The 12649-nt window shown below is 40.6% G+C and overlaps 1 long non-coding RNA gene across 1 annotated transcript in view; it reads right to left on the bottom strand.

The window, feature by feature from the left end:
* Window positions 1–12034, bottom strand: part of LOC140915364 (uncharacterized) — a 43145-nt gene extending 31111 nt beyond the window's left edge. The window contains exon 1 of the long non-coding RNA XR_012160141.1: window positions 11993–12034. This is a non-coding gene — a long non-coding RNA (uncharacterized LOC140915364). The remainder of the gene's footprint in view (window positions 1–11992) is intronic.
* Window positions 12035–12649: the final 615 nt, after the last annotated feature.

The following is a 12649-nucleotide window of genomic DNA, read 5'->3' as shown; positions in this document are numbered from 1 at the left end:
TGATGGGGTGGAAAGGGGAGTCAGTGGAGTGATATAAGGAGATGGTATAAGGCATGTCAGCTTGCAAGTGATGAAGGAGACAGCTTTAGTTACCATATTTTGAATGAGCTGGAAAGGAGCAGTGGCACAAGTGCAGCAAACAGAGTTGTAAACAGGGGAGTTTGAGTGGGAATTCTGTTGAAGGAGATGGGAGGAACAAGTCCCTGGTCTTTCAGGGCAATGAGTGAGGTTTTTGTGAGTGTTATGTGGGGTTTTTTTTCTGTTTTTGCAGGGTGGAGGATCCTTAACAGGAATTTAGGTGGGAAGACTATGACAGTTACAGAGGTAACAGTGGTAGTGACCAAAGCCATGGAAGAGACAATGAAGATGAACGGATGTGGAAGCTGCAGGATGTACGTGATCCTGGAGTGGGTACCTGAAAAGAGCTTCATTTGTATGAAGTGCCACTTGATAGAGCTGATGGAAGAGAAGATCTGAGGCTTGGAGATGCAGGTGGAAACTATGGTTGAGTTTTGAAGGGGGTTTGAGCAGATGATGGTGCAAAGGCAAGAGGGGGCTGAATAGAAAGGTCAAGACGTGCAGATATATGCTGGACTGAAGAACTTGGAGGGAAGACTGCTGGGTGAGGAAAGTGGGAAGTGGAAGCATGTGACTACAAGAACCAAGCAGAGGAAAAGACCAGCTAGTGAAGCTGAATTAGAACCCAGGAACTGGTTTGCTGAGTGGGAAAATGAAGAAGGAGCATAGCAGGCTGTAACTGAAGGAGGGAGGGCAAGGAAGAAGAGAAGAGCAGCTAGTCCTGTAAGAAGAGGAGAAAGCCAATGGAGATATGCAGAGTTCAGAGCCCCAGGAGGATACAGGATGACTTGCAGAAGATTGCAAGAGAGAATAAAAGACAAGAGGACTTGCAGCCAGAAAGAACAGGAGGAAGTCTGGAGAATCACACCATCACCAGGAAAAGGCAGGTCTACGTGACTGGGGACTCCCTACTAAGAAGAATAAACAGGTCTGTCACTAGAGCTGATCTACAGAACAGAAAGGTATGCCGTCTTCCAGGAGCTAAGATACAGGATGTGGACCTGAGGCTGAAGAGGATCCTAATGTGAGCATGTGGGAACAAATGATACTGCTAGATTCTTGCTGGAACATATCAAGGGAGACTATGCCCGGCTGGGGAAGATGCTTAAAGAAATGGAGGCTCAGGTGATCTTCAGTGGGTTTCTACCTCTCCATATGGGAGGAGAATGAAGGCGAGACAAGATTATGATGATCAACAGATGGCTCAGAATGTGGTGCTATAAGGAGGGTTTGGGGATGTCTGACCACTTGAAGTCATTCATGGACAGAGGACTGTTCTCATGGATGGACTCCACCTGAATAGGGAGGGAAATAGACTTCTGAGATGGCGGTTGACACAACTAGGAACTCAAGGGAGATGGCTGGGAGATGCTCATGTCATCTCCAGATCTGATTCTAACAGTGAGTGGGAAGAAAAATCAAGTAAGATAGGATACAGCAACAGAGAAAGGAACAGCGGTGGGTAGGAGAATGGACATTAAGAGGAAAGATAGTGCCCATACCAATGAAGCTAACAGTCAGGTAGGCGATACTGGCAATAGAATGACTGTACCCAATCAGGTGAGCCAGACACAACTAAAATGTTGGTACACCAGTGGAAGGAGCCTGGGTTACAAAATGGAGGAACTAGAACTAGTGGTGCAGGAAGTGAAACCAGATAGTATAGGGATAACAGAAATATGGTGGAAAAGTAGTCATGACTGAAGTACAGGTATCAAAGGGTATGTGCTGTTCAGAAAAGACAGAAATAAAGGTAAAAATGGTGGAGTAGCATTGTATATTAATGAAGAAGTAGACAGTAAAGAAAGTAGAAGTGATGCAATGGAAAAGATAGAGTCTGTTTGCAACAAAATCATTTTGGGGAAGAAAGCTACAAGAGGTTCCCCTGTTATAGTGCTTGGGGTGTGTTACAGACCACCAGGATCCGATCTGGATATGGATAGAAACCTCTTTGAAGTTTTTAATGAAATAAATACTACTGGGAATTGTGTGATTATGGGAGACTTTAACTTCCCAGATATAGATTGGAAGACAAGTGCTAATAATAACAGTAGGGCCCAGATTTTCCTGTATATGATAGCTGACAGATTTCTTCACCAAATACTTGCTGAATCATCAAGAGGTGATGCCATTTTAGATTTGGTACTGGTAAGTAGTGAGGACCTCATAGAAGAACTGGTTGTACAGGACAACCTTGGTTCGAGTGATCATGAGTTAATTCAGTTTAAACTAAATGGAAGGATAAACAAAAATAGATCTACAACAAGGGTCCTCGATTTCAAAAAGCTTACGTTAATAAATTAAGGGAATTAGTTAGGGTAGTGGACTGGACTGAAGAACTCAAGGATGTGAAGCCTGCATCAGAAGCAAGGGGAAAATAATCATCGGGAAGGGTTGCAGATCAAGCTGGATGAGCAAGCATCTCAGACAGGTGATTAAAAGAAAGCAGAAAGCCCACAAGGAATGGAAAATGGGGTGGATCAGCAAGTAAAGCTACCTCTTGGAGGTCAGAAAGTGCAAGGATAAAGTGAGAACTGCCAAACAGCAAGCACAGTTGGACTTTACAAAGGGAATTAAAACCAATAGTAAAAGGTTCTATAGCCATATAAATAAGAAGAAAAGAAGAGGTGGGACCACTAAGTACTGAGAATAGGGTGGAGATTAAAGATTATCTAGGTATGGCCCAACACCTAAACAAATACTTTGCCAAAGTTTTTAATGAGGCTAATGAAGAGCTTGGGGTAGTGGCAGGGTGACTAATGGCAACAAGTATATGGAGGTAGAAATTACCACATCTGAGGTGGAAGTCAATCTCCTTCTTTGAGAAGATATCTGATTTTTTTAGAGAAAGGAAATGCAGTAGGTCTAATCTACATGGATTTCCATAAGGCATTTGATACAGTTCCACATGGAAAATTATTAGTTAAATTGGAGAAGATGGGGATTAAAATGAGAACTGAAAGGTGGATAAGGAACTGGTTAAAGGGGCAACAACAACGGGTCATACTGAAAAGTGAAATGTCAGACAGAAGGGAGGCTACTAATGGAGTTCCTCAGGGATTGGTCTTGGGACCTATCTTATTTCACATTTTTATTACTGATGTTGCCACAAAAAGTGAGTGTGCACTAAAAAAATTTGTGGATGACACCAAGTTGGGAGGTACTGCCAATACAGATGAGGACCGGAATATCGTACAAGAAGATCTGGATGACCTTGTAAACTGGAGTTACAGAAATGGGATGAAATTTAATAGTGCAAAATGCAAGATCATACATTTAAGGGCCAACAAGAAGAATTTTTTCTATAAGCTGGGGATTTATCAATTGGAGGCAACAGAGGAGGAGAAAGACCTGCGTGTATTGGTTGATCACAGGATGACTATGACCTGTCAATGTCATGTAGTCATGAAAAAGGCAAATGCAGTCCTAGGATGCATCAGGCAAGGTATTTCCAGTAAAGAGAGGGAAGTGTTAGTAGCATTATACAAGGCACTAGTGCAGGGGTGGGCAAACTATGGTCCAGGGGCCACATCCGGCCCTTCAGATGTTTTAATCCGGCCCCCAAGCTCCTGCCGGGGAATGGAGTTGGGGTCTTGCTCCACACAGCTCCTATGCGTAGGGACAGCCAGGGGGCTCCACACGCTTCCCCCACCCCAAGCACCACCCCGCAGCTCCCATTGGCCAGCAAATGGGGCCAATGGGAGCTGCAGGGGTGGTGCCTGCAGATGGGGCAGTGTGCAGAGCCGCCTGGCCGTGCTTCCATGTAGGAACTGGAGGGGGGACATGCCGCTGCTTCCGGGAGCTGCTAGAGGTAAGCACCGCCCAGACCCTGCACTCCTGACCCCCTGTTGTGTCCCAACCCCCTGCCCTGATCCCCCTCCCACCCTCTGAACCCCTTGGTCCCACCCTTCTTCACCCCAGAGCCCTCACCCCAACCCCCTGTCCCAGTCTGGAGCCCCCTCCTGCACCCTGAACTCCTCATTTCTGGCCCCACCCCAGAGCCCACACCCCAACCCCCAATTTCATGAGCATTCATGGCCCACCATACAATTTCCATACCCAGATGTGGCCCTCGGGCCAAGAAGTTTGCCCACCCCTGCACTAGTGAGACCTCATCTGGAATACTGTGTGTAATTCTGGTCTCCCATGTTTAAGAAAGATTAATTCAAACTGGAACAGGTGCAGAGAAGGGCTACTAGGATGATCCGAGGAATGAACAACCTACCTTATGAGAAGAGACACAAAGACCTTGGCTTATTTAGCCCAATCAAAAGGAGGGTGAGGGGAGATATAATTGTTCTCTCTAAATACATCAGAGAGATAAATACGAGGGAGAGAGAGGAGTTATTTAAGGTTAGGGGTTAATTTCAGGAGTGAGTGAGGTTCTGTGCCCTGCAATGTCCAGGAAGTCAGACTAGATACGATGGTCCCTTCTGAACTTAAAATCTATGAGTATGTGACAAGGGATATTTGCATCAGAGAGGCCAGAAAGGAAAAGGCTGTAATAACCAAGATGGGTTATGATGAACGTGTGGACAAGCATTCTGTCTGCCTGGATAAAGATGGAATTTCAATATGTTGTGGAAGAAGAAATGGCAGGATTTGATTAAATGACCTGAATCACACCACTAGCTCAAGGGAGAGGAAAATTTGAAGACTGAAGTGCCTTTGGTTTGTGATGTGTAGTGGTAACATGCAGTAAATTCAGAGATACCACACAAGCTACATCATATGAAATCATGTGACACTGAAAACATTTTGTCCCATTGAACAAAATTGAGATATTTTCCTATAAATCTCACAAAAATATATAATTCCTATGATACTTGTGAAATTACTGTGGTTGTCACCACTTTATGTAGAAGATTTAGTGCATATGGTAGAGAAAACAGTGGGTAACACAAAGAGCACTGGAATTTCTGCAGAAGTTTCTGAGTATTGGATTGACATGGTGCAGAATACAACGATGCAAAAACTACAACACTGTGAAAGGGGGTGATTTAAGAGAGTGATTTGGAAGCAAGCACAGTTTGTACAACTGCTGCCAATGCTCTTTGATGTCACCATAGAAAACGTGTGGCAGGAACCTTGGATGATGGCAAGGCAAGGCATAGCTGTGCAAGGATGTCACTGACAGAGATGAAGAGAGAAGCAGAAAACTGGAAGCGCTAGAAGTCAGCGGTGTGATGCACAGTTACCCCCACAACCATTCAAAAAGAAGATAGAAAAAGGGAAATGGTCTGCCTGTTGTCATTATGGCTTATTGCTTTTAATTTTCTTTTCATGGATAAGATCACCTTTTCTTGATTCATTTAACTATACTGCTACAATCCCAGGTACTTAGTAATGTATTGTGCCTCCCTCCCACTTATTCCTCTAGTGAGAAGGCTCTTTAAGACATTATGCTGCACAGTAACATGCTACTGGGACTCGCAACATTTCAAATGTATATGTTTGCCTGCTAATCTGCATCTAGTCAGTTTATGTTATGTAAGCTGTTTAGGTTCAAGGGTGTTTTAGTAGCATAGCTTATTGGGGACTACATTTTCTCCAGGGTACAAGCCAAGCTCTACATCAAAGCCTGATTGAGCAGAAAATATGTGCTAATGTTCACAGCAGTACTCTATTATAGTATAAGTATGCTTGTAAATATTCACTACATGTTATTATGCCATTTGAACCAAGAATATTGCAGGGTTAAAGGTCAGCCCTAATGCTCTCTCAGGAGGCAGCAGTTTTGAATATAACCAAATGGGATAATGGTCAGGAATACCCAGAGGGGGCAATGTAGCACATCGTAAAGAATTGTGCTGTGAGTTTTAAGTTTTCAGGACAACAAAGATGCCAACGGGATGGCTCATAAGCAGTCATTATTAATGGAATGACAAGGCTAATGTTAAGCAGGATGTCTTTACTATAATAAATCTTGTCCCTATGCCATTAGTAGTCCTTACAACTGCAAATAGCAGTTAGGTTGTAACCTAACATGGCAGAATTTTATCCTCTCAATCTCTAATGTATTTTATAATGCTGTTAAAGTCAGGAATAGCAACTGTTTAAGCTCACTTAATCTATGAGAAGTTTAAACACGAATTTTAAATCCAAAATCTGCTTTGATATTAGTTTCTTTTAATTAAATAGAAGATCTGTTTAGAAGTAGACCTTTTAAAACATACACTGTGCTGTATTAGAAGGTGGGAGGAACATTGTTGAATTTAAAATGTTAAACATATTCCTTCAGATATAACTCTTGAATTCCTGGGGAAAAACAGGTGCTTTTTTCATTTTAATAGAAAAACTGTTTCTTTTTATTACATCAATCTTCTGTTGTTCTAGTACTCTTATTATACCAGTCTAAAAAAGAAAATTCAAACAGTATTCTTTATATTTTAAATAAGTATTTTTATAGTTAAAGATTCTCTCTTTTAAAAAGGCTCTCTTTTTAAAACTGTGGGTCAGATTCTGATCTCAACACAGTGGTGTAAATCCAGAGTAAAGTAAATGGATTTATTACAGAAGTATAATAAACTCAGAATCTGGTCCAAAGGAATTACATTATTTTCTAAATCATTCTTCAAAATGATTTACAGAGCAAGCATACCCAGGTATGCGTATATATACAATAATAATTATAATTATAATAATAATTTTCAAAGGTTAAAAACAAATACATTACTACAGCACAGCAATAATTCACCTTAATGTATCAAGTGCAGTGAACTTAAATACAGTACATGAAATGAAACATTCAAATGGAAGCTGAATTTTAGCAAGTTGTTGAAATATTTTTTTAAACAGCTTCACTACAGGCCATCCATTCTACCTGCTTTGCTGGTTTTCTCCTGACCTTCCACTGAAATCTATAGAAATCTACGGCTCATCAGTTGTAACTAGTACACCTGGCATCATTGTAAGGTGCACTTTGCTGGACTAACCTGGTATATTTGTCAGGAGTCAACACGTTATTCTACAATATGATAATATGTTTCTGCAATCTGCCAGTCTGGGAGAGCTGATTAACTGTGGATCGAGCATTATTTTCCCTTTGAATAGAAAGCTGCCTTCATGGCTGCCTGGTCCAAAAAAATCCACAATCTAATAATCCTTGAGCAAACTAGACTCTGGAGAGACCCCAAAATGTTGAAATTGTAACTAGAGATAGCCCAAATATACAGATACAGATTATTCCCCAAGGCAGAGGATGTTCAGAGCCACAAAGCTGGCTCAGCCCAGTTGTGACATTTTAAATCCAGATCTGAATCCAAACTTCCTTAAAGTTTGGGATTATTCAGGCCTGGGATATTGGTTCATGTACATCTCTAGTTAAAATACCCTATGATTTCAGTTACAGAGATAAAATAGTCTAGTGCAACATTTTTTTTTTTATTTTGGACAAGTAACAGCAACCCCTACCCTCAAAAGTAACAAACAAACTCAAATCAAACCATACCACAGAGAAACTTTCAGTCCACTTTGAATTTTGTATGAAGAATAGTGACCTAAATAAGAGGGTTTGGTTTTCCATGACATTGCAATGAATGTCTAATTATTTTTTTAAAATTCTGAAATGTAGCCTGTTGCCTTGCCAGCTATAAACCACAACGGCAAAAAAATGTGACATGTTACTGTAAACCCAGTAAACCCATGAGTTACTGTAAACCCAGATAGTTACTAGGTCACAGTTTTAGAACTAAGAGATTTTGGTCATATTTGAGTATTCTCAGGTATGTTTTGCAGCACAAGCAATTGTGGATTCAAGTTTTTGTAGTGCAGTAGAGTAGGCTGTACTTTGGCCTACTTGTTCAGAAGATAATAATGGTACACTATTTTCCAGAGGAGAGTGAGTATTAATTCTCTATTTAATATGCTCCACCTTCATCTTTGCAAATTCATTCATACTCAGAGTGAACCTAAATGAACCTCTTGAATAAACAGAACTACATAATTGGTTAGATGTACTGACATTATCTGAGCATGGGGGTTCACAGAGACATATGCCTCAGACGAAGTGAGTACAGCTTCAACTCAATGAAAAGATTGTGTGGATAGAGTCATTCTATTGACTCTTTGTAGTCAGTATTAGCACTGTAACACAAGAAACTGATTTCTTTCAACTATAAAAACACTTTTTGAACAGGATATATAATTAACCCCTCAGCTCCTAGGATTGGGATCATTTGTTTTCTTACTATGAACAGAATGTTTGTGACACTCCAACACACTAGATATCTAACATCTTTATCAAGAGGGTACATTAACCTAAAGTTGTGTAGTTAAGAAGTAGCTCTGCTGTGCCTTAAAGCAAGTTGCATAAGACTCACATCCACCCACACACTTCCCCCTACATCATTAAAATAATATATTGAACACCATTGTGTCCAATATACTGGATAATGCCATTTACACATGACAAATCAACATTAAATATGGGAATTGTACTAATACATACAAACAGTACCCATCTCTTTTCTTACCCCAACAGCATGTGTAGGTAACACAGTCCTGGAATTAGTATCCCCCATGCCAAGTAAAAATAACCTTATGGACTGAGGACCGAATTCATCACTGCACCACTGCAGAGCTGAGCTCAGAACAGGGTCTGGGTTAGAGGGGGCTTTATTTTACCTTTGAAACTCCACTATGCTGGAGGTGTCAGGGTGGTATCGTAAAGGCTGAAGTACCCCTTCCCTTCCTAACCACCAGAACATCCTGCCTCCTATCTGCATAGACTGCCATAGAATTTCTGCCTCATCATGAAGAGACCAGGTTGATTCTCTTGCATGCCAAGGGTATTCAAATAAGGTATGCCAATATGGGCAGCACATCATTTACATTATCCATACCAGTAAGGCCTCTGAACATTATGCTTTCTGCATATCTCTCAATCTTCTAAACATAACATTTCAGATTCTTACCACTGGCCTTTGATTTTGCAAATACAGTTTGGCACCTGCAAGTGGTTGCAGCTGCACAGAATTGCAGAGTGAAATGTCTAATTATTAGGAGTGAAATGTCTAATTACCTATTATAGGTGGGAAATGAGGGTGAATGAATTACTCTGAAATGAAAATTTGACCCTAAATGTATAGCAGAGACCTCCAAAGGTAGAGCCCAGGGTCCAAATTGGTAGCAGTCACTTTTTCCCATGCTTACATACAACTGTGGTGCTACACCATTGGAAAGGATACATCTGTGGGTGCAGATTTTTTACAGCCTTACGTGGATGTCCAAAGGTGGTGTGGCACAGATGACTGCACAAGGCTAGAAGCCATAGTAGTGCTGGTGTTGCAAAGTGAAGAGTTGCCACCTTTCATGGTTTTATCACGAGTTTAATAATAATTCATGTTATTCTTAAAGTGTCAGTTTCTGGAGTCATGAGATTACATGAGACTCAATTTTCATTATAAGGATAGCAGGTAGTTACCCATATTTTAAGGTTACCTAACACTTTCCAAAAGATTCTTGCAGCCTTTTTTCAGAAGCTAGCGTAAAACCTTCATTGTTTGCAGCAGGTTTTTGATTTTGGGCAGGGAGAAAGTCCTCAGGCTAGGGAAGTGCCTTTTCCTTTTCCCATTACATACACATTCAAGTTTAGCTGAGTGATAAACTACTAAAAAATACACTTTTATTCTCTGGGGGAAGAGAACCCCAGAAAAACTGTTACAATCAGGAAAAGGATGCAGTGATTGCAGCCAGAACCAGAGTAGTGGCTGGGCAGCAAATACAAAGCATGCAGATGGGGGAGGGAGAGAGTAGAGCTGCTGAGCACTTCCGATTTTCCCACCCAAATGCAGAGCACTCTGCAGAATACAGAGTGCTTAAGAGGTCTTCTCTCTGGTGAGGTTCAACATTAAGATGTGACAAGCTCCTCATATACAAGAGTATAAATTATATGCAAAGTCTATAGTCTTTGTTCTGACAAGTGTCCAGAGGGAAAATGCTTCAGATAAAGCTGTAGCTTTCTATGTCATAAGGGTAGGGTGGGTAGCGTGAAGATTTTGTCAAAGGAGTTGAGCACAGGAGCACTAGAAATCCCAGCACTTCCTTTGTCCGCACCTTTTCCCCACTCCAATCTGTTGTCCTTATTTCATTGCCAGCCTGTCCAATCACCGGAAAGGACAGAAAACTATTTCCAGCAAGGGAGCTAAATGAAGAAATAAAGTCTTGCTATTGGGGTCTGGGATTAAGCCACAGCTGAGTACTATCCATTCATATATCAGCATCGGTATATACATGCCTCCTGGAAGAAGATTGTTCATCTGCTGAATAATGCAGGTTTGTGTAAATATTCAGGTCTGGAGGAACAGCACTAGGGCTGAGAGCCAGGAATTCCTGAAAGCTAATCTCAGCTGTGACTAACTCATTGCACGGCCTTGGCTCCGTCACACCTCTGTCCCAGTCTCTCTAGCTGTAAAATAGGGGTGGTATTTATCTACTTGACTTGAGCTGTTAGCTAACATATGTGTAGCGTTCTACAAGTATAAGGTGCTTAATATTATTTGATATGGATGCACCAAAGCAAAATTTTGACTGACTGAAAAACAATAAGAAAGACCACAGAGAACTTTTCCAAATAGCTCATCTGTTTGGCAAGTAAAGAGTAGCTTTGTGCCACAACCAAAATATAACAAGACCATGAATCAGTCATTCAAACACTAAGATCAGAAACTCATGTAGCAGTTAAACAATAATATACTGAATTCACTAATACTAATTATTGTGCCAACCAGGATTTCTACATATCAGACCAAATTCACCTAGTTCACTTATGCCAGCAGTTTGGCATGGAACTACTCATATGTGTAAACCAAGCCAGATTTAGGCCTAGAATATTATTAAAAATAGCTTAAAAAAACCATGTGACTTCATTTTCAAGAAAAACATATCATCTCACAGATAAACCTTCTAGTTTCTTCTGATGGTATGTTTTTAAAAATTACACAACAGGGCTATTATTTTAAGGCCTCTCAATGGAAGCTTTCAATCTATCTGTCTAGGTACTTATGTGGCTCTTACCGTGTTGGTCCAGTCTAGGACCAGAACCAAAATTATGGAAGCTAAAAGCATGTGTGTGTTGGGGGAATGGGAAATAAACCCACTATTACCATCATATGCTTTAGAAACAGTCATAAGCCCTGATCTTGTGTTGAGTAACATGCAGATGGACGCCTGCATTCATGTGGCACTAACTTCTGTGCAGGCTAAGGAATCTGACCACATGGAGCACATTGTAAAATCAAGGCTACGCTGAGGTGGGTTTGTGATTCTGGCAAGCCCTGTACTTTCTGCACTTAGCAACGGTACTATGAACCAAAGCATACTGAAATTAAATAAAACACACAGAGTGGTTGCAAATCTCCATTAATAACAGTTGTCCATTAAAATAATTCTATAATTCCACAATCAAAACATCCTATTTTAGTTTACTAGAGATTCATAAACTAATTCATTATTGTGATGACCCTATGTAATTAGTGAATTTAAATCCAAGTGATACAGGATAGTATGAATTTGATATTACAGCAATAATACTATAAACAAAGATAGAAGAGGGGAAATTTAAATTTTGGCTATCTTGTTGAAAGAGTTAAATCTATGTGAAATCTATTTTAATATTAGACAACAGTTCTCTTTTACTGGCAACATGCTATCTAATTATTTTGTCCATACATCTACATTAAGTGGTTTAGCTGCCATACAGTAATTTTGGGATTTCATTTTCCCAAAGTGCTGTAACATGACTGTATTCCAAATTAAGCTATATTTTAATTTACATAGGATTCCTAAACAGTGACATCAAACCAAAGAAATATGCAAATAAGGCTTAAACATCAAACACAATGAAAATCACCCGGAAATGGTATTACAGAAAAAAATCCCAGTGATATTAATTAAAATTTGGAAAATAACTCACAGTGGCAACATTCCTATTGACATCAGTGGTTCAGGATCAGTTGCTGTTTGAATTTTCTGAACTTTTTTTGGAGACCCATCACTGTAGGAAAGACAAGGGGTTGTCTATTCACTCTTGCCAAACCACCTCCCATGCAGGCACTCTTTCATATGCATAAATATTTGCAGGATCAGGGCCTCAGACTCCAATCCTACAATTTAGCACATGGACTGACTGCTATACCCATGCAGGGTCTCACTGAAGGCAATACCAGTTGTTATTTTCTCCCTGTATTCACAAGTCTATCTCAGTTTTTACTTTTTAAAAATGGCACCTGCTAGAGTTCTGACCTCGTGCCATCTGACTCTGTAATTTGTTCTCTTTCTCCTGTTGCTGTTGAGGAATTCATCTTTCTATGGTTTTTGTCTTCCCTCTTTTCCTCCTACTCACCGCTAGTTCCTTCCCAATATCTCTCTTTCGCCCTTCAAACTCTACTCCCTCTCACCTCATCACCCCAGATTCCCCTGATCCCAAATGATCATCCCTCACCTTATGATTCTTTGCCCCTGCTTTCAGATGGACTCCTCCTCATGGTTCTGTCTCTTCTTTAATCTACAAAGCAAGGTTCTGCAACTGATTCAGGAGACAGCTAACTTTAAGCCAAGCTCCTGCCACTCT

Source organism: Lepidochelys kempii, chromosome 7 (genome assembly GCF_965140285.1).
Source record: "Lepidochelys kempii isolate rLepKem1 chromosome 7, rLepKem1.hap1, whole genome shotgun sequence".
NCBI classification, from domain to species: Eukaryota; Metazoa; Chordata; order Testudines; family Cheloniidae; genus Lepidochelys; species Lepidochelys kempii.
This window is presented reverse-complemented; position numbering and strand designations above follow the sequence as displayed.